The sequence below is a fragment of the Corapipo altera genome, unplaced genomic scaffold, assembly GCF_003945725.1.
Source record: "Corapipo altera isolate COAL_440 unplaced genomic scaffold, ASM394572v1 1, whole genome shotgun sequence".
NCBI classification, from domain to species: domain Eukaryota; kingdom Metazoa; phylum Chordata; class Aves; order Passeriformes; family Pipridae; genus Corapipo; species Corapipo altera.
Window position 1 is genome coordinate 39,310,545 of NW_020884873.1, and position 22,834 is coordinate 39,333,378.

The 22,834-nt window shown below is 38.9% G+C and overlaps 1 protein-coding gene across 31 annotated transcripts in view; it reads right to left on the reverse strand.

Annotated features, from left to right (window-relative positions):
* NRCAM (neuronal cell adhesion molecule) overlaps positions 1–22,834 on the reverse strand; it is a 155,832-nt gene that overhangs the window by 78,750 nt on the left and 54,248 nt on the right. Inside the window, exon 2 of one of the 31 annotated variants that reach the window (XM_027657673.1) lies at positions 6,861–6,965. The exons of 28 other annotated variants lie outside the window; for them this stretch is intronic. The gene's annotated coding sequence lies outside the window, so the exon portion shown is untranslated. Of the gene's footprint in view, positions 1–6,241; positions 6,262–6,860; positions 7,013–22,834 lie in introns of those variants that run through there. 2 more of the 31 variants (XM_027657682.1, XM_027657701.1) reach the window with 2 other exon arrangements.

Consider the following 22,834-nt stretch of genomic DNA (forward strand, 5'->3'; position numbering starts at 1 on the left):
CAGGTGAGGTCATTTGGTCTCAGTGCTTATGAGAAAACAGTGCTCAGGAGAAAAAGTATTGTATTATCAGACTGCTACGACAGACACACCATGGTGTGCAAACAGAACCTGAAGGAAAACTGTGGAGTGGACAGAAGGAAAATACTATCATCCTGTGTGAAGACTCCCAATTCAATGACTACAGTTTGTTCCTTGTAAATATGCAAATGGGATACTCAGCTGAAATGCCCCTTGAAATTTTAATTTCTTTACTCAGGAGGTATGATAAACAGATTTTTTTTTTTCCTTTTTTTCTAATTTTTTTCCACTCACCAGAATTCAGAGCATGAGTAATATATTACTCATGGGTACTGTGGGTAATTACATTCTTTGCATCCCTACAGCTAACCCCAAAAGCACTGACTGTCCAGAAGTACTGAAGTATTCCTGAAATCCTGGAGATATTCTTGTAAAAAGCATACTGTGGAAAAAAGCAGAATACGATTCACAGACAGGGCAACTCCTCCCTTCGGGAAGTAGAGCAGAAACCACTAATATTAGCATGAAATGCCAGAATAGTTATGCTAAAGAGGAGTTCACTCAGAATAGAGACAGTGCCAGAAACTGAGGACTAAGGCATTCTGTCAGATATAAAACCCTAACAAGTACATGAACAAAGGAGGGTAAACAGTGCCGAAAGAACAAACTGTACAAACTCTGTTAGCTGCCTTGGGTACATTTTTGGAGATGGGGGCTGGGGACTAGCCACCTATGTGCAACATTTATTTAACAGGTGTTTGCTTTTTTAATTTTAATTAATTCTGTTAAAGTAGCTACAATTACATGTTAGCTTGCATTAAAAACTGAAATTGAGAGCTCAGATACAAACACTTCAACACTATAGAAATACTCTTGTCTTTCTCTCTTAAAGTGAGAGCTGATAATGTTCACAATGATTATAGCTGTGCAAATCAGGTCGGTTCCTGCTTTAAACAACACTAATTCATGCTGACACTGTTCCCAAAAGAATTATGTGAGACCTAAGCAAATGAAACAACTCCTAAAAATTTGCAGATATCACCAGTGTTGTGCTATATATCATAGCCAGGTCACCATGCTCGGGAATGCTGCTGAGGATCATATGTGCAGGGATGACTGGTGCCTTAACAACAGTCAGAAAGAACTCTCATATTTTAACATTTTCTGACTTTATCACTTTTTTATATGGGTATCTCTAGTTCCCCCTCACTCTCAAATACTTCATAACAACTCACAAAGTGGTAATTAATTTCATGACCTTCATAAAACCTGACTGCTGCAGCTGGACACCTCAATTCTGTAGATAAAGTAAAGCAGGGAAGGTTGGCATTCAAGTTCTCTTTTTTTCCCTGTTGCCTTTGTTTGGGTTTTTTTTCCATTGCTCCTCCACTCATCCCTAGTGAGTCTGCACCTGGAGTGCTGTGTTTAGTTCTGGGCTCCTCAATACGGGAGAAACATGGAGCTCCTGGAGCAGGTCCACTGGAGGGCAACAAACATGATTAAGGGATTGGAGCATCTCTCTTATGTGGAAAGGTTGAGAGAGTTGGGTCTGTTCAGCCTTGAGAAGAGATGACCGAGAGGGGACATCATCAGTGTATTTGAAGGGAGCGTCAAGAGGATGGAGCCAGGCTAGTCTTTGTGGTGCCAAGAAATAGGATGCAAGGCAATGGGCAGAAACTGATGCACAGGAAGTTCCACCTGAACATGAGGAAGAACTTCTATACTGTGTGTGTGACTGCACACTGGAAGAGATTGCCTGGAGAGGTTGTGGAGTCTCCCTCACTGGAGATATTCAAGGACCATCTGGATGCAATTCTGTGCAATGTGCTCCAGGACGACCCTGCTTGAGCAGGGAGGTTGGACCAGATGATCCACTGTGGTTGCTTCTAACCCTATCCATTCTCTGATTATTTACTTTTTTTTTTTCTTTTTTTAATAATAACTTGTAGAGCTTCCAGCTCCCTGAATGTATAAGGTGTTGTGGACATTGTGGAAACTTTAAGTTGTAGTATACAGCAAGGCAAGGCTTGACAGGATGTACGCGGTGTCGTTGACCAGTAGTACAACCACACTGTGAACAATGGCACAACCTCACCACCTGTTGCCATCAATTAGCGATTACTTACTTGGCTGGCACTTGAGAAAGAAAAGGAGACTTGATGTCTGCCCTCAAGACCTCACACAGGGAGCTCACTACTACAACACAGGCAAGTTCTGCCAAGGTTTCTCCCATGGTCCATGAGTAAGGCACAGAGCAGGCTGGGTGCACTGTCTTCTGCCTACATATATTAACAACAGTGTTGGTCCTCAATGAGGTGGCAGACTGGCCTAGAGAGAGGATGGGGCAGACACTTCTCTGAGTTTGGAGTTGAAGGGAGAAGAGGGTGAAGGAGTGGGACAGGCAACTGTTGAAACAAAATGCTGCGATAAGATTGAGAAGATACCAGATAAATATGCTCCCTCTTGGGAGGGGGAAAGGCAAGAAGGAAAGTGTGCACATACTTAAAGGGATAAAGGTTAGAATTACATACTAAAATTTCTTATACATAAGGTCAGATGTAGAGAAATTGAAAGTATTTAACATGATATTAACATGAAAACAGAGAGATCACAGCATAGATTGCCAGGACTGTTACCATCCTGACCTCTCACTCTGAAGTACTAATCATGGGTATTCTACTCCTCATAAAGCTCTCCATAGCCAACTCTATTGCTACTGGACATTAAAGCCAGGCCAAAATAGCAGTGGGCAGGGAAGACCAGTCTGGCTGAAGAGAGATCTTTGGCTTGAACTCAGGATAAAAATGAGAATGTGCGACCTTTGGAAGAAGGGGCAGGCACCTTGGTGGGATTGTAAAGGTAACGTAAGGTTAGGTAGAGAGAAAATTAGAAGGGCTAAAGCCCAATGACAACTTAATGTGGCTACTGCCATAAAAAACAATAAAAAATGTTTCTATAAATACATCAGAAACAAAAGCAGGGCCAAGGAGAATCCCAGTCCTTTATTGGATGCTGGGGGGGAAACATAGTGACAAAGGATGAGGAAAAGGTTGAGGTACTTAATGCCTTCTTTGCCTCGGTCTTTAATAGTAAGACCTGTTCTCCAGGTACTCAGCCCCCCTGAGCTGGGAGACAGAGGCGAGGAGCAGAATGAAGTCCCCATATCCCAAGAGGAAATGGTCAGAGACTTGCTACACCACTTAGACACACGTAGGTCTATGGAGTCAGAGGAGATCCACTCAAGGATCTGAGGGAGCTGGTGGAAGTGCTCACCGAGCCACTTTCCATCATTTATCAGCAGTCCTGGCTATCTCAGATCCTAGTTGACTCCAGGTCCCAGTTGACTGCAGGTTAGGATTTCTGATTTCCATCTACAAGAAGGGCCAGAAAGAGGATCCGGAGAACTACAGGCCTGTCAGCCTGACTTCTTGAGTGCCATCACACGGCATGTACAGGACAATCAGGAGATCAGGCCCAGTCAGTGTGGGTTTAGGAAAGGCCAGTCCTTCTTGACTAACTTGAGCTCCTGAGCTCCTTCCACCTACTAAGTGGATGAGGAAAAGGGTGTGGATATTGTCTACCCGGACCTTGATAAAGCCTTTGGCACTGTTTCCCACAGCATTATCCTGAAGGAACTGTCTTCCCATGGCTTAGATGGGCATACTCTTCACTGGGTAGAAATCTGGCTGGATGGCCAGTCACTGAGAGTGGTGGGGAATGGTGCTACATTCAGTTGGCAGCTGGTCACCAGTGGTGTTTCCCAGGGCTCAGTATTGGAGCCTGTCCCGTTCATTATCAATGATCTGGATGAGGGGATCAAGTGCACCCTCAGTCAGTTCACAGACAACACCAAGCTGGGTGGGAGTGTTGATCTGCTGGAGGGTAGGAAAGGTCTGCAGAGGGATCTGGACAGGCTGGATCAGTAGGCTGATTAGGACAATGGCATGAGGCTCAACAAGGTAAAGTGCTGGGTCCTGCACTTGGGGCACACTGACCCCATGCAGAACTACAGGCTTGGGGCAGAGTGGTTGGAACGTTGCCCAGTGGAAAAGGACCTGGAGGTGCTGGTTGACTAGGGAAATCCCTGTACTAGTGAGACCACACCTCAAATCCTGCATTCAGTTTTGGTCCCCTCAGGACAAGAAGGACATTGACATGCTAAAGTGAGTCCAGAGAAGGGCAATGGAGCTGGTAAAGGGCCTGGAGCTCAAGTCTTATGAGGAACAACTGAGGAAGCTAAGGGTGTTTAGCCTGGAGAAAAGGAGGCTCAGAGGAGACCTTATCACTCTCTACAACTACCTGACAGGAGGTGGTAGCAAGGTAGGAGTTGTTCTCTTCTCCCAAGTAACAAGTGACAGGACAAGAGGAAATGGCCTCACAATGTGCCAGGGGAGGCTTACACTGAATATTAGAAACAATCTATTCACTGAAGGGGTAGTGAAGCACTGGAACAGACTATCCAAGGAAGTGGTTGAGTCACCATTCCTGGAGGTATTTAAAAGGCATATGGATGTGGCATTTTGGGACATGGTTTAGTATTGGACTTGGTAGTGCTGGGTTAACAGCTGGACTGCAACGATCTTAGAGGTCTTTTCCAATCTAGTCCATTCTACAACTCTACAATTTTTATAAAATTGAACACTTTTAGTTTAGAGCAGGAAAAGTGCCTTGGATGAAACCTTTGGAAGCATAGATGACATTTTGGATGAACCAGTATTGCACCTGTTATTACTTCTCCACCTGGAGTCTACTGTTATCCACAACTACTATGTTCATTCCTTTTATTACTATATTTTTCTTCTCATTTAAAACAAACTACATGATTTTAGCCAGTTTTACTGCCATTGAGCATTAAACTGCATATGTACAAATGGACAGACCCAATGTTGTTAGGTTATTTTAGTGAAACAACTTCAAATAACAAATATAATGTACTAAAATTCATCTTTCTAGGATTTACCCTTCATTTTGCTGGTGTTATTCAACCAAATCTGTCACTGGCTTCATCTGAACTTGGCTTGATTAAAATTTACTCTATAAACTTTACTGCAGCTGATTCTGTTAAATCTCTGTTCCCCAGCCATTTCCTTGCATCAGGACTATCAAGGACCAAAAAAAGAGAATCTATTCAAAAATATAAAAGAAGGGCTTATTTTTACGTATTTCACAGTTATGTAAATGTGAAAAATTCCTCTGCTATTCTGATGTTAAAGGATTAATATTTTTTAATTGACTGTATTTTTTATTTTAATGTATCAAAAATAAAACCCTGTAGCTTAATTCTCACAATAAATCTTGCACTTCTAACAGAGTTTAAAACATCATTATCAAACTGAATCCTAAATGAGCTGTGCTAACCTACATTTCCATGCTATTGCCCTTTCATTTTAAATACCTTTTGTATGTTAAGAATATTTTCAATTTTCTGTTTAAAAGAATCAGAGAAGGCACTTACATCACTGAAATAACAATTTCAGGTGCAATTTAAGCAAGCAGTATAGGATAAAGCAAATAACTAGAGCCTCAGTGAGTTTTATTATACAAATCACTAATTCAGACCTTTAGGGTAAAAAAAGCTCATTTGTTCATCAAGAAGTTAATCCAGTTTGTTCCCTAACTGGGAAATAGCTTTCCCTGCTTTTTTTTTTTTGTATGGGTATGCTATTCATTAACGAAACAAAAAAATCTTACCCAGGACTTCATATCTATTACGTAAGCAAACATTACACTTTGATGCAAAAATTTACATTGTTTACAGAATCATCTGAATTTCACATTCACATTACTACCTAGGAGACAAAAGAAATTTCTTTCACGCTGCCATGTTCGCTACTGTTTTCTTTGACTTTTTAAAACTAATTTGTCCTTTATATCAAAATCTCAAATCCAAATGCCACACATAGCAAGAACAGTAATTTTTTTTCTGTTTAAATTAGGCTCAGTAAAGTTCTGCAAAGTCACACCAATGGATGAGGAAAAACTTTTTTCCATTCAAAGTAAACTCTCAAATAGTCTGTTTTCTCATTATATGAATACTATTCTAAGCATATATCATATCCTCCCACAAAATTAACACTAAAAATTGAATTAAAGAAAGATTCTTCAAGGTAAAGGAAAAAATAGCATTGGAAGAGGAAAACACAACACAAAATCCCAAAATAACCACAAAAAGAATTTTTCTGAAATTCTACTGATAGTACTGAAAAAGCACTTCAGCACACACCTTGTAAACCAGCCTGTAAAGTGGTACTAGCAGACTGATAAGCCTACTACTTCATCCACCCTAGAGAATGACCCCATCTAATGATTCAAAAATAAAAATAACTCATTTACATATATACATATATAATAATTGTATCACACAACAAAGTATCCAAAGAAACATTAGCTTTTTATGAAAATATACAGAAACAAGGCAGCACTAAATTGAATTTTTATTCTCAAGAAAAGTCACTGTTTTATAATTATGCATCCTTTTTCTTTCCAAATTACCTTTTTTTTTTTAACCAGGTTATTTACCAAATTTTTAGGCATACACAAAAATTGAAAATCAAATTTCTCTCCAATAACATGGGTACACTAACAGTAATTTCTCACAGTACAAATATTAGAAATTTTTTCATTAAATTTTGCCAGTTCTAATTTTTTGCATAGTTGTAGCACCTAATGCATTTTTTTTCATGTAAATGCAGTATAAAATATGGACATTTCAGAAGGAAAAGCTTCAAGAAACTATAACAGCAAAGGCAAGACATTTAAAAAGTGAAAATAAATAATTCCTAATTAGTTTTGATTACTTCAAACACTTGGCTATGCTTTACAGTTTTTATAAATTATCTTACTCTTTGAGGCAACTTTCAGTCAATCCAGTCATAGTTAGAATAAACGTGTATCAAGGCAGCTTGTCAGTCAGACCCTTCTGCTTCATGCATCTTGAAATATTGATCCTTCAAAGAAAATACAAAGAACTGCTCACTCGACTCTCAAGCAACAACTGCAGGTGATACAGCCGTATTAGCACAACACTGTTCTGGATTTCCACACATAAAGAATCAAAAATTGCTATAAATCAACATTAAAGGCCAAAATTATTTTCTCAGACATACAAATTTGAATTGAGAGAGATGCTGTTGTCCAAGGATTTTTAATTTGACATTAAATTGCCTTACTGCTTATACACCAGAGAAACTGTAATATAACTCAGACCTGACAGTACTCTTTAATCCTTAATATATAATTAAATTTTGGTGGTTTTTCAATTTATCCAGAGACTTAGTACCACTTAAAACTGTGCTTTGTTGTATTCATTTTAATCAAATGTTATTTTAATTGGGTCTGTAAGGACATGTAGAAACTGCTGCACCACAGGGAAGAAACTAATTTTTGATCTTCTGTTCTTAAATCTCTGAAACCAGCCTGGTTTCCAGTCTCACCTTTAACTTCCCTTCCGGCATTATTCCCTAGGGTTCCATAGCTTCAATTCCCAATTCAGAGTTGCTCAAAAGAATAATGTATCTCAAAGCACTTCTGGAAAGCAAGACTTGTGGAAATGGGGATGTCTTACCAAATTTTTGGCATTTTCTATGGGAAGAAGTTGAAGCCTAAAGTAGGGCTCCTTGGAAAAGCTTCATGGAGCCAATGTGTGAGTATACTACAAAGTTGGAGTACCTCCTTTCAAAATGGACAAGCAGTTGTGAATATACTGCACCTCTCCCTCCCTCACCCTCATTTCTCCTAAGCTTCATTCCTTCACAAAGACAGGCAGGGGCTGCCTTTTTTTCCTTCACAAAAGCTTTATGTAAGATAGCCAGGTGCCACCAGACTACTCTCCACACTGCTGAGAGTGTAGCTATCTATGAAGAAGGGAAGACTCATAGAATCATAGAATCAACTGGGTTGGAAAAGACCTACGAGATCATCAAGTCCAATCCTTGATCCAACACCGCCATGGTTACTAGACCATGGCACTAAGTGCCACATCCAGTCTGGCAAATAAAGCCCATCAAGGGAAGAATCAGACTTTGAATAAGAACAGTCTACCTCATAGTGAAAGAGAGGGTTTGAGACATAACTTTTGTTACTGTCAGAACACTAAAATACTAAATTATAAATACTCTCTCACAGAGAGCAGTTACAATAGCTGAGACTGGATTGCAAATCCAGGCAGCAAAATTAGGACAGCCCCTTTCCCAGTTTCCTTGCTTAGCAAGAACTTGACTCAAGCTGTTTCACTCCAATGATTTGGTAAATAGTTCACCAGTTTCTAGTCTAAACAACAGGTTAAATTCATGATTATATTCCACAATTCAGTTAGGTTTAAATTGCCCAGGCAACATTTACCATGAAATTAATATCTTCACTCCCTGTCAGAATCAAATTTAAAGTGGCAAATCAACTTTGATCTCTAAGTGCATGAACACAGTGTTTTTCATTAAAGAGATATTAAAAGCCCTGAGGATGGGGAGGGGATGGGCAGGGTGTGTTAAGGTTTTCTACCTTTTGCGGGTTTGGTTTGTTTGCAGTCAGGGTTTTTTTGTTTTGTTTTGTTGGTTGGTTTTTGGTTTGGTTTGGTTTTGCAGTGGGGATTTTTGTTTGGTTGGGTTTTGTGTTTTGAGGGTTTTTTTGTCATTTGAGTTCCTGGAGCAAACTTTTGCACTATAATTTAAAAGGAATTGGATCAAATTTATGAAAGGGGTTATGTCACATTAGTTACCTGTGCAGCAATCACCAGACAAGAATGACAAAAGAAACCCTTGCAAGCTTCCTTTTCCCAGAGGAAAAAGTAGAAAACAAGCATCAACTTATTTAGGGTTTTTCAGCAGAGCATAGGAATACTTTTCTTATAACCCTGAACAGCAGAAAAGGGAAAGAGTCCACGTCTCACATCTTAAGGTGTTTTGGTTTTCTCACATTTGAAACATGAGTGGAACAGAAAGGGAACAAACCTGTTTGCACCCTTATCATTGTTTTAAAAATGTTACAGGTTTCCACAGTGCATCACTGGGATCTCTGTATTCAATCTCATGTCTCATTTTTCACTTCATCATTCATTCTGTAACAGGAGTTGGTTGCTGTAAAAAATTAATCACCTGGAAATATCTTTCACAAAATCATGGAGGAAGTAAAGATGAAGTAAGATCTTTTCTCAGTCTTCTTTAATCTTGATAATGAGTTCCCAGCATTAGGCTAGGTGCAACAAATTAAATGCATTTTGACATATAATGCTTGCTGCTGGGTAGTTGCCAGGTAAGATAATAAATTTCTGCTTAATTAAACCACATTCCTTTTTTTTTTCCACAAGGGCTGATAATCTAATGGTTATTTGCAACATTGCCTGATGTATTCACATCAGTATATGCTGGGAAAAGTACGATATACCTTTTGATTAATGTAAAAAACCAGAATTTCCAGACATAAAGCCAACAGTTGGCATGACAGAGAATCCTGAACTTCAAACATATGCTTTCTCACATGTTTAATCAGAGGAAGTTTACCTAAGTCACTGCACTGGTTTAGAAGAGATATTGCATGTCATGGGGAAAACAGAAAGAGGAAGGAAAGACTTGAAGGTTTAAAAAGGACAGAAGTACAGTTAAAATACTTTTTAAACAAAACTCAACCACTTTAATGTATTTGAGTCAAGACACCTGCACCAAAAAAAAGCCTCCAGTAAAATCTGAGCTGAGGAAACAAATACAATTAAACCTGAACTAACTTGACTGCTGTGTAGAAATGGACTTAGCTATAGAATTGTTTTTGCTACTATAAAAGCATTAAGGGCCAGGTTAGAAAAGTAGTTTCCCCCCAAAGTACTTTATTAGAACGTACTATTCAGTACTTAATCTTCCATATATCCTACATAACTGCAGGTATAAAAAAAAGGACATTTGCAGAGACTAGAATGATGACTTTTTTTCTTTGGCTTGCTGGGCAGAGCCCCAGAATTATGCAGCAAACTAATTTCTACAAATTAAAATAGAACCTGTTGGGGGTGGTGGTGTCTGTATGAAAAGGTGGAATTAGGGTTCTGCATTCACTGGTTATACTCCCTTTTTTTTTTCTTGCAAGAACAGACCACAGAGTTCTCTCCAGCATTTCCTTTTACTTAAATGAAAATGTTGGTACTTATATTTAATGGTGAGTTTTTACACTAGGTTTGCTCTGTTCTAAAGACAAGTAGTTGTCAGGAAGAGGTCCTGAGCTCTTCTGTTCCTCGCTACAAGTTCCTGCCCTCTTTCCTCACATGTAAGAATTGTAGCAAGCCCAGTGAGCTACATCACTTCATTGATCCAAGAGAAAACAAACCGCTGCAAAAAAGGATTAGGTTCTGACATGACAGAGATTTCCCCAAAGGAACTCTCTCTTTTGGATGACAGCCAGATACTAAACAAAGCATCATATGAAACTGTACTCACAGCTTAAGTCTTCAAGGATCTGAGTGAGGTGAATGTAATACTGAAGTACTGACATCAGTCTAAGTTGACTCTGTTCCTCCCTACTTCAGCACTGGTGAGGAAACCTCTGCAAAGCCAGGGAAATTTATTTCAGAAGTAGAGTCAAACGTCTGAAAATAGGTATTTATGCAATTTATGCACTGTTGTTTTTCTAAAAACAATAATTTAAAAAAATCAAATAAAGATCCTAGTATCTCTGACTTACTCCTTTTAACTCTGAACGGTGAGTCCACAGCATTAATTATGATTTTTCAAATCACTACCAACTACATAAAGGTTAAAATATGTTCCTCAAAGACAGCCTCCCAAATAGGCTTTCTTTTCACCTACTTTGCAATTAAAAAGAAATTCTTAGAATTGCAAACTTACTGCTTTTTCCCAAGGAACTCTGTTAGTCTTCAAATTTATACTTGGCTTTTTCATTCAGAGTAATCAGCTGTCCGGTATTTTGAACAGCTGATTATTTTGAATGACTTTTATTCAGACATTCTTTTCTATGACCTTCAGAAAGGACAGAGTTTCTTCATGTCTCTGTGATTACCAGTTGCACTTTCTTTTTAAGCTACTTTTCACTACAGCATCTCATTTCCTGACTTTAACAGTATCTTACGCCATTCAGTCATTTAATGCTTATAATTATGGAAAAACAAGAGCTACATTTTATTTTGAGATAACTTGCTAGAATCCTTGTCTCATGTTCAGCAACTTCAAAATACACAGTCTTTAACATTTTTTCACATGTTCAGGACAAGAGATTGGATAAAGCATGACATAGGATTAGCCTGTAAGCAGTTGGCTATCAAGAGGCTAACTTAACAATGGGAAAGGGATGCTAAATTCTCCCTACCTACCAGACAGTTAATTAAGTGCAGAATAGGTTTTGATAGCTTCAGATCATGTAAGTAATAATTTATAATTTATCTACTTAATCTCATACTTCGTCTTGTCTTTTAATTCCTCCTGCCTTCTTTCATGATCAGCAAGAGAGATGTGGCTTTAACATTCAAAGGCTTTGGTACTGTTCCTCTCTTTGCTTCATGAAAGGAAACTCTTTGGATATATCCCATTTCCCTCTGGATGGTAACATTTCAGGTATAAATACATTCAACTATAGGATGCTGTAAGCAAACAATCCTACAGTCCTCCTACCATTAGAAATCCCGCACTAAAATTTGTACCTAACAGAAAACTGACTCCAGATGTTGCAATCCAGCTAACAAGAACACTAATTCAAACTGCATTCTGCTTTACTTATGACACTCCACAGGCAGGGAATTGCACTAACCTCAGTGGAATCTCTTCTAACACACATAGGCAAGAAGAGAACAGAATGAGGTCTCCTGCGCTCACACGCTTCTTGTCACATGTCTGTATCACAAGAGCACAGCAGTCTGTATAGTCACACTGACTCTTCTCTCACCATGTCTCAGACACATTTCACAAGATGATAGATGCATTCATAAAGCTCACTGCACATTTTTATTACAAAACACGTCATTGACATTTTATTTTCCTATCTTCATGATTCAAAACATGTCCTTGTATTTCTTCTTAATGACTTGCAGCATTGTTCCTAGTGTAGGCTGTTACATATGTGAATTTTTAATTCTGAAGAGAAGTGCTATATTCTACAAACTCTGTAAGTCATGTAAAAAGGAATGTCAAACCTTTATTGGATTTCCCTGACTGAGTTTTATATCCACCAACCTTTTAAATCTTACTTGAATAGATTAGTGTATTTGGTTTATCAAGAAAAATATAATTCAAAAAGTATAGGCAACTACCATACACCAATGTATGCAGTCTCCTGCAAAATAATTCTAACATAGTACCATCCTTCACATACATTTAACAGGATGTATTTTATAAATAGTATAAATTTTATATTTGAAGGCTTTTATTTCTAAAAGTAGAAAAATTACGACTAAGCCACTATCCATCACATCTGAGAAGCCATAGCAATCCCATTAGCAATTCTCAATTTCCCACTGACTGGAAATTGGGAAACATAACTCCCAGGGAGCTACAGGCTGGTCAGTCTCACTTCAGTGCTTTGCAAGATCATGGAGAGCAGAACCTCCTGGAAAAAATGCTAAGGCAGAAGGAGGTAACTGGTGAAAGTCAACATGGATTCACTAATAGCAAACTGTGCCTGGCAAATTTGGTGGCCTTCTGCAACAGGATGGATAAGGGAAGAGCAACTGACATCATCTGCCTGGACTTTTGCAAAGCATTTAACACTGTCCTACATGACATCCTTGTCCCTAAACTGGAGAGAAATTAATCTGATGGATGGATAAGAAATTGTCTGGATGGTCACACTCAAAGAGTTGCAGTCAATGACTCGATGTCCAAACAGTGAACAGTGATGACTGGTGTTCCTCAGGGGTCGGCACTGGGACCAGTACTGTTTAACATCTTTGCCGACAACACAGACAGCAGGATGGAGTAGACCCTTCACAAAGTTTTCCAATGTCACCAACCTGTGTACTGCAGTCAACATGCTGGAGGGGAGGGATGTCATCCAGAGGGACCTTTACAGGCTTGAGAGGTGGGCCTGTGTGAACCTCATTAAGATCAAGAAGGCAAGCGCAAGGTCTTGCACCTGGATCAGGGCAATCCCCAAACACAAATACAGATTGGGCAAAGAATGGATTAAGAGCAGACCTATGGAGAAGGAAACGGGAGTTTTAGCTAAGAGGCTCAACATGAGATGGCAACATGCAATGTGCACTCTAGTCCAGAAAGTCAAATGTGTCCTGCTCTACATCCATCCAAAAAAGCATGGCCAGCAGGTTGAGGGAAGTGATCCTCCTCCTCTACTCTACCCTTATGAGACCCCACGTGGCATATTGCATCCAGCTCTGGGGTCCCCAGCACAAGAAACATGTGGACCTGTGTGGTAGTTTGGGCTAGGCCTTCCTTGGTGACCAGTTTGTAACCAAGGAAGGGTCCAGATTTACCCAGTATTCCCTACGATTTTTACGTAAGACAGATTATAAGAAGAAAGGAGGAGAGGCCTTCGCTCTCTTTCCTTCCGGCGGCTTGGAGGTGCAGGTTCCCTGCTGTTGAGTCTGCTGTGTCGACCTTGGGAGGCGGAGGTTGCCGGCGATCGTCCCAGAGCAACTCTCGGTTGTCCTAAGGAGAGTGGTGGGATATTTTCTTTGCTAACTCTTTAGTTACTAGATCTCAGGCTACTGATTGGGATATATATACAGATATATTATTTTGGTTTTGTTCCCTTTCCCTTCTCCCTTCCCCTTTCCTTGTGAAATTGTATATATTTTAAATTGTATATATTTCAATTGTAACATAAGTGTAAATATATTTATATATATCACTTTAGCTGTCTCTCTCTCGTTTCGGGTTTTCTTAGTTGGTTATTTTTCTCCCTCTTCTCCCTGAGGTTTGGGGGGGGGGACTTCTGGTGGTAAGGTTTGGAGACTTGGCAGGGAGCCAGCTTCAAAACATATCAACCTGTTGGAGCAAGTCCACAGGACAGCCAAAAAGACAGTAAGAGGGCTGGAACACCTCTCCTATGAAGACAGTCTGAGAGAATTGGGGTTGTTCAGCCCGGAGAAGAGAAGGGTTTGGAGAGACACAGAAGTGTCCCTAAAGGGAGCCTATAACAAAGTCAGAGAGGGACTCTTTACAAGAGCGAGTAGTGATAGGACAAGGGGGAATGGCTTTCAACTCAAAGTGAGTAGGTTTAGATTGGATATCAGGAAGAAATTCTTTACTGGGAGGGTTGCCTGGAGAAGTTGTGGATGTCCCATCCCTGAAGTGCTCTAAGCCAGGCTGGATGAGACTTAAAGAAACCTGGTGGTGTGGAAGGTGCCCCTGACCATGGCAGGAGGGTTGGAACCAGATGAGCTTTAAGGTCCCTTCCAAACCAAACCATTCTGTAATTCTATGAAAATTATTGTATACATAAGTTTATTAACATTATATACTTATAGAATTAGTAATATATGTGTGTAGATATATTTACATACACACATACACACATGAAAATAATTTTTAGTCTGTAACAAATTAGAGCCATATTTCTCAACTTATTGCCCTGGTGAACACACTCCTTCAAAAAAGCACCCTGATTGTGCAGTTATTGTGGTCACTGCAATTTAAATATACCTGGCACAACAGAGCTTTTCCATTTCCACAGTAGTTTGCAAATGATATGTTTTAGTTACCTAAAAGTCAATGCAGCTATTAAAAAGGAAAAAATATGAAAAATCATATTTAAGGTATTTACGGAAAAGGGTTGCAGACAAAGTCAGGTCATTGACAGAACATTTGTTAGATTAATATAATACTCCCGAACATGACACAGAGGAAGAATGAACCCAACATTCTCCATCAGAACTCATGAAACTATATCAGAACTTTAAAACTATTTTTGCTAAATAATCGGTTATTAAACTGTGTGCCATGTTAAGAGAAGCTAGGAGGGGAATAAAGATTTGCGAGAGGTTCTGGCCACTGATTTCATATTTTCTTCTTTTAGGAAGAAAAAAAAACTCTCAAAGCACTATCAATACAGTAAAAGAAGAGAAATACTGCTTCTGACACAAATGCTGGCCAAGAGGCATCCCACTGTATAGGTTATTCCTAAAAGGAGATTTTAAAAATGCATTTCATTCACCTATAAGAGTGTAATGTGACATTCTTTCAAAAGCAAATCCAATGCTATTTTTGTGCTCAAAGCTTCGTGGCCTTTCAGCCAGCATCCACTGCCTCCACTTCGCCCAGGCCACACAGTGACACTTTTTAGGCTCTGTCAAAGCTTCTCCCTCCCTTTCAGCGCTGTCATCTTCCACGGATTTCATTCTTACCTGTGTGAGTGGGTACACATATGCCAGCTACTATTTTTTCAAATCTGTAGGAATACTTCACTTGTTTGGGGGTTTCTCTGTGGAAAAATGTTTCTGAGTGGAAAAGCATTTAGCTCTGTTTAGTTTTGTCAAGACACACTGAAGAAGCTAAGTAAGTCTATCAGCATCAAGAAGCTTTATCTGATAACAATAAAACCCCATTCATTTTGTACCCTAAAGGCATGAAAGAAGTAGCAGCTGCATTACTTACAATAATAGAAGGATGTTAACAGGCACAAGAACTTTCCCAGAAGTTTTCTACTAAGCTCATTGTAGGTTTAAAGGTGCTCTACTCAGAAATTCAAAATTAATTTACACACAATCTTTTCATTGACTACAGAATGCAATTAAAAGCACATTAACCTTTCTGGATGATAGAAGTACAACTTTTGTACAGAGGTGAATTCAATCCTCTGGCACTGAGAGTAGAGAGAGCCTTTACTTTTGCCATTTGACTGAGAGAGTGCTGCAGCAGGTGGAACCCAAAAGGGACTTTATACTGTTCCCAGAGAGTCTGTCCATCCTTCTTCTAGGCAGTCACGATTTGCTTTAAAGGAATTACAGAAGGAAAAGCATTTTGTGAATAATCCACAGATTCTATTTTTACTGTATTTTGCCAGGCAGAATATTCAATTTCTTCTGTCATCTTGCCACTAGATTTCCTTGCAAAACTCTAGTATGAATTTTAACGCAAGAAAGAAATATCCTCTTTCAAAACAACTTTTCTTTTTTAATTCATGGCTGCTTTGACGGTATTTCAAAAACTAATAAGTATACAGACAGAAGACTAGATGACAGGTTTCAAAGAACTGTTTTTGCTTTCTGTGACTAAACATTTGACAGTTTTCTTCAAGAAATGTGTTTCCTGAATAACACTTTATAGAAATCTAACAACAAGAATTTATACTCCAAAGCTGTAAAAGCTAAAATCACATGAACGGTAATTATTTTAGAAACTAAGTGGCCATCAACATTTGTATATCCAGTCTTCATTGTTTTGTTCTAGTACTGTGCACTGTCATTATCTGTTCTTTCAGTAGTATTAAAAGGCTTTACAAACTGCTGATACTCAGTCATTTACTCTCCGGTGAAGCCAGAGAGCTTTACAACATTACCTGACCACATCACATTTCAAAAGACACTTAGCTACTGCAAAAGAGGGCTCCTGATGCCAGACAGATTACATTATTGAACTATTACAGTACTCAGTTCTGCTAAATTTTAGAAGACCCATGAGGGTTCATGAATCCCAAAACAAAACCAAAAGCCTCTGTGGAATAAATACAAGATTACATACTCTTCAGCATGCATTATTTAACAATGTTTCTGCTTTGGATTTCACAAATCCTATATAGATTAACCATTTAATAAAAGTTTGAAAATGTAGATGCTCCATAGAAGCTTTTGCAAATGTGGTAGTTTTTCCAGTTCACAAATTACTTACAAAGGCTGCAGAAAAAGGTTTAACTGGAGAATTTTCATATCACAAATTTTAGATTTCACCTTTTGCAACAGAGGGAATGCAATCCCTGGTGTTTAATTAGAAATTTGAAATCACCTACTACTTTAAATACTATTCTAATACTGATCCCAAGTGAATGCAAAGTGATACTGTAAGCATTTTTCCCCTCTGGTGATAGTGCCCACACAGCTCAATCTAGTACTTTACTTACCACATTATAGGGTCAGTGAGATTTTACCTCAGGTCTGTTCAAAACTGAGGTCCTTCTTCCGGCCTCTGCCTAATAAGTTTGTGGCCAGAACTTTTAGTTTTCTATCCTTAGACTCATACCTGCCAGACTAGGTTCCACAAATGCACTTGGCAAAACCACCCCTTACTCTTCATCAAATTATACCGGCTTCTGGTCCACTGCTATAGGTCTGTGCCCATTTTAACTTCATCACTACCATACTGTGGTTCTGTAAGGTTATAGACAACTGTCCTCTTCCAGTTGGCTCAATTAATAAAGGAATTAACAAGATTTAAACAAGTAAAATATCAAATGAGTGACTTAGTTGGCTGTCATGGGAAGGCAATACCCATAAGCAGGGAGAAAGTCGGGCAAGCTGATAGGCTGTAAGATCTTTTGCTGGTTCAGCTGTTGGAAGAACACCCATCTGCCTACACCTAATCTGAGAAGTCACGTGTTAGAAAGCAATTTTTATCGACACAGGATGTTGTGCTCCTTCAGCTATTTTCTGTTGTGAATGAATGGTGAAGAATTATGGCATCGTAGAAAGCAAAGGCTTCATAAATGCTGTCTAGTGATAATGCCCAAATAAAGGCCCTTCTATCTGAAACAAACCTTTTTTTTTAACCTTCCACTGCCTTGGCATTCTTGGGAAGAATACCTACGTATGTTTTACCTTACACATTGGCAGGCAGGTGTTCAGACAACTCTGATGAAGCCTTCATCATGCATAGCAGTTACTTGGGAAGACAAAACACCATCACTCCAAATGTCTTCCCCCTTTCTCCTTTTCCCCCTCACTTTATATACTGTACATGATGTCATATGGCATGAAATATCCCTTTGGTCAGTTTGGGTCACCTGTCCCAGCTATGTCTCCTCCCAGCCTTCCATGCCCCTCCTGTCTCCTCACCAGCGTGGCAGTACAGAAAGCAGAAGAGGCCTTGGCTCTGTGTAAGCCTTGCTCAGCAATAATAAAAACACCTCTGTTATCATCACTGTGTTCAGCACAAATTTAAAACCCAGCCCCATACCAGCCACTGTGAAGAAAATTAACTCTACCCAAGCCCAAACCAGTACATACAGTGTCACAGAAAGCTTTTAATACCTGTCATGGCCAGTCTCCTTTCAAATTAGTTAAGCTGAAAAAAAGCATAGTCATCCCTGTATGGATCTTCCTACCTGTAGACTAGTACAGATAGAGCTCCACAGAAATCAACTAGAGAAGTAAATTAAATATTCTAAATCTAATTCTGTCAGTTTTCATATACCACTATGAATGCAATCCCACCACACACACCCAATGGTGTCCTAACTTAGTAACATCCATAGGAATTCTGCTGCTAAGTGCAGTTAGACATCAATGCATCCAAACAAAATAACCAAACCTGGGTGAGTACAAGTATCAAAGGAGCTACACACTCGGGTACAAAATGGGTTCCTCCGGGAAACAAAACGAAACTTACCCTGAACTAATGTGATTTAAATTCAGGAGAAAAGTACAGACCAAGTAATCTGCTTTCCTAAGGTCTGTGAGAAGAAAGCAGGGTACAACAGAGTGCCCAAGAGCAAGGGTGCTGTGCCAACCACATCTCACAGGCTCCACAGAGAAGCTACTGTCAGACACATGTCATATGCAGTTACTGTACTGAGCAGACAAGGATGGTAACTGCATGCATAACAGAGATAAGTGCTGACACCTGTCAAGGCACAAATGCACACCCCACATATTGCCCTTACAGTCTGTTTGTGCCCTAAGCCAGTGTTCTCCTTAACCTTTCTCATACATGCTCTGTTCTCTGTACAACATCTCTTCTTTAAGGTTCCCTGAAGGCAAGACCTACAGCAGAGCCCTCCACTGAACAACAGGTGGAGGAAAAGAGCTGAACTTTTGTGAGAAGACATGTGCAAGAAGAATCACAGTTGCAGTAACATTTGCTGTTACAATCTGAAATGTAGTGTTTGTTTATTTGTTTATTTGTACTTTTCCAAGAAAACCTTGTTCTTGACTGGTTAGCTTACTCCTCGCCAGAACCTATGCAACTCAGGGACATCCAATAACTCAGCAATGAACAAGATGAGAATATCAAATACTGTATGCAAGATCCCACTTGAACACCTTGGACACAAAACCAAAAACAGGCACAGGCTTCCCACCACTGAAGACCATAAGAAGAATAATTCACATTGTTGTTTTTCGGCACCTATGGCCCCTATCACACTGAACATGAAAGACATTTGTGCGGAGCATCCACAAAAGCTAGCAATCCCAGTGACAAAATACCTATCCCAATCAACAGAAACTACTGAAATGTTTAAAATTCTTTCTCCCTTAGAGTTCAGAGTACTGTTATATCAGCATGAAACCAGAAAATAGAGCTGCAAACCTGTTGTGCAGTGATAATACCATGACTTTGAGTATGGAAGAAGGATGCAGCAACATTTTGCACATTAGTGTGGTAGAATCAGAGAATATGCTGAGTTGGAAGGGACCCACAAGGATCATCAAGTCCAACTCCTGGTCCTGCACAGGACAGTCCCAAGAATCACACCATGTGCCTGAGAGTATTATCTAAAAGCTTTTTGAACTCTGCCAGGTTTGGTGGTGTGATCACTTCCCTGGGAAGCCTGTTCCAGTGCTCATGCAACTATGGATAGGAGGAAAGCTATATGGTAGGCTTTCTGCATTTCATGTGTAAGATAGCAAAAGGCCCTAATCATGAGACTCCCAGGAGTTTCTATTACTCCATAATATGGGTCATTCTGCCATCAAGAAAACCTAAAAAAACCCTGCTTCTATAAAACATCTACAGTAGAGAAGTATTAATAATAATGAGTACACTATCTATCAAAGTGTAGGGCTGCCCTCTATTAGGAACCCAGTACTCTGATACATTAGTTGATGTTTTGTGGAAGCTATTTCTGGTCCTTAAGAATGCTCAGTCCCACTTGACAAACAGTAGATCCTGTTACAAAGTACTTGGAATACCTATGCATTCTCCTTGGACCTTTAAGGAAAACAGTTCCATTAATGAAAAATATCTTGCATCAATGACAAATTCTCCTCAACTTTGTACAGGTTACCTGCATGATTTTTGGAACAGCGACACGAACAAGCTCTCAAAATCCTTTTCATAACTTACTTTTTTGATACAAGTGAACAAGCATCAAACATCTTGAAAAGATTACTTTGGTTTTAAAAAGAACAGGTGTGGATCCAGTTCCCTGATAGTTTAGGCAAAAGTTGTTAATCATTTTTCCGCATTGATGCCAACAAATGAGTAAAAAAAAAATGTCCCATCAGTTTTTCTGTTAATTTTTGTGTTAATTTTTAACTGATTAAACAAAGTGTACTTCTGCAGTGAGCAAATTGGTTTTACAAAACCTTCAGCTTAAATATTTTACTTATAAAGTAAAATGAAAGCTGATAGCAGCATACATGTGAAAATGTTGAGAATCACAATCGTATTTCACACCAGATACTGTTTTGGGGGAACTGTGTTAGGAAAGGAACAAGAATCAAATGGTAACATAGAAAAATAACTCTTTTATGGTTCTCAATAAATCCCATAACCACTTTTAATATCTGCAGGCTGCATGAATATTTTGTGTGTTTCCAGAATTTTATATCAACTAATAGAATTTATGAACATGTCACTTTTCCACATTCTTCAACCATCTCATTGTTCTGGAAAAGATCCCAAAGGCTGCAAAAGAACATACTACGGTCTCTATTCTTTCAACAGCAAACACTATGCTAACTGAATTGATGATATATGGAGAAGTATAGTGAAAAAAAGTTAAAATACATGGTAAGAAACTTAATCCATTTAATTTGCATGAACTGAAGTTGTCTGACTCTCCAGGGCTCTACAAACACTCTGAGGCAACTAAAACTGCCTTGGGTCAATGTCTGCTATATGCCATTCCATATCATCACTCAATGTATGGCTCTACTTCATAACCTTTATAATTCCTTGAAAAACATTAATGGGTGGAAGCATGTCATCCTTCTGCAGGCTGCTGTTCTAGATGTAAAGGAGTTTCGATACCTTGAAAAATCTTTGTGCCCTGAGAGCTACCATTTCACATGGTGGATTGGAGAAACTTGTCTGAACACACTTGAACTGAACAGACATGACAGTTGGCAGTAGGTTATTTAAAATACACCAACAGAATTTAAATCTTCCTTGCAACATTTTTCTCTTTTGCCTGGCTAGAAAACATTCATTCCTGCCAGCCAAACATCCATTTTCCTTTGAAGTACTTCCTGAGAATTTAATTGCCCAGTAAATTGCGAAAAAAACTTTCAAGTGTAGAACAGCCCTGAGAGACTCCAGAGGGAACAGTCTGTAATACTTAATTTATCTTTCCACAGTCAGTGAGGAGGACAGAGCTGTCCTCCAGTCATAAAAATCAATTTTTGACTGGACAAAGTTCACTGAGCAAAATACAGTCATATACAAGAGGTAGAAGCTCACATCATTCTCAGTGGAATCTGAAGTCCCACTGGAGCAATACTCTGGAGAACTGGGATAATTATTGGATCTAGTGATATAGGCACTACAACTCAAAATGTTTGATATTTCAAAATGTTTTTCTTTGACAATTTAAACTACTACAGTAGTAGTTTAAACTATTTCAAGTTAGTAAGGTTCAAATGATGACACAACATAAGAAGCACAGTGGAGAGGAACATTAGGTTACTAAATAATTTTTTTAGTAATTGAAACTATGTCAGTGTCTCAGTTTAAAACCTTCAGAAAGTAAATAATTGTCAACAATGAAACAAAAGGACTCAAAATTCTTCCAAATAAGGAAATACGAAGGTTAAAATGGAGTAATTTCTTTTTAGAGAAAATGCCAAATAACTTTAAAAAAATCCTATACATGCTAACTTCATTTCACAATATTGTAACCTATGTACTTCATGGAGTTCTGGAAACTCTGTTATCTGTCAGGAAAACGTAAATTGAGGTAATACTGAGATGCAGTAATGCCTAGCATGGTATGAATATTCTATCTGGTTTTTGTTGTTTGGAAACAAGTGTTTTACCAAAAAAAAAGTTTATGCTAGACTACAGGCTATTAATCACTCATGAGACACTTTATTATTAAGATTTTAGTGAATATTTTTTATATTGTCAATTCAGAAGACTCAAGACTTGTAAATATTAGATATTCAGGCCTGCTAATGGTGATGGGATACATTACCATGATGGGCTACTTTTAACAGCATTATTTAATTTTTAATTAAAAATAAGCTTTAAGAACCATAGTGAAGCTAAATTGTTATGTGAAAGATTGATCTGACCCACTTGCAGAGGCACATGTGATGCAGTCAGTGGAGGAGTAGTTGGGGTACGCCAACAGTGCTCCCTCTGAAGCAAGAGACACTAAAGGTGCTTCTCCTCTGTCCCTGCTGAGCCTCTTAATTGCAAATAGGCTAAATTCCTCTACTGAAGAAGAAAAGAGCCACATGGACAACTGTTCTGAGATCAGGCACCAGCCTCATCCTCCTCTGAAGACAAGGGTCAGTGAGGAATTAATTCTGAGTGACACACATACAGCATCATGGAGCAGTGCAGGACTTAAAGAATAAATTCAGCTTCCGCCTTGTTACTCTGAACAATTCTGTAAGTTTCAGGAGATTAAAATAAATTTTCAGTTTATTCAGGAGTAACTGAGTCTCAGAAATCAGAAGCAACTCAGACCCCCGTGAATGAACTGGTATTTTTTCCTAGAGATATCTCAACAAAATACCCACTCTTTGCCTTTAGTCTTTCTATCTAAAGCA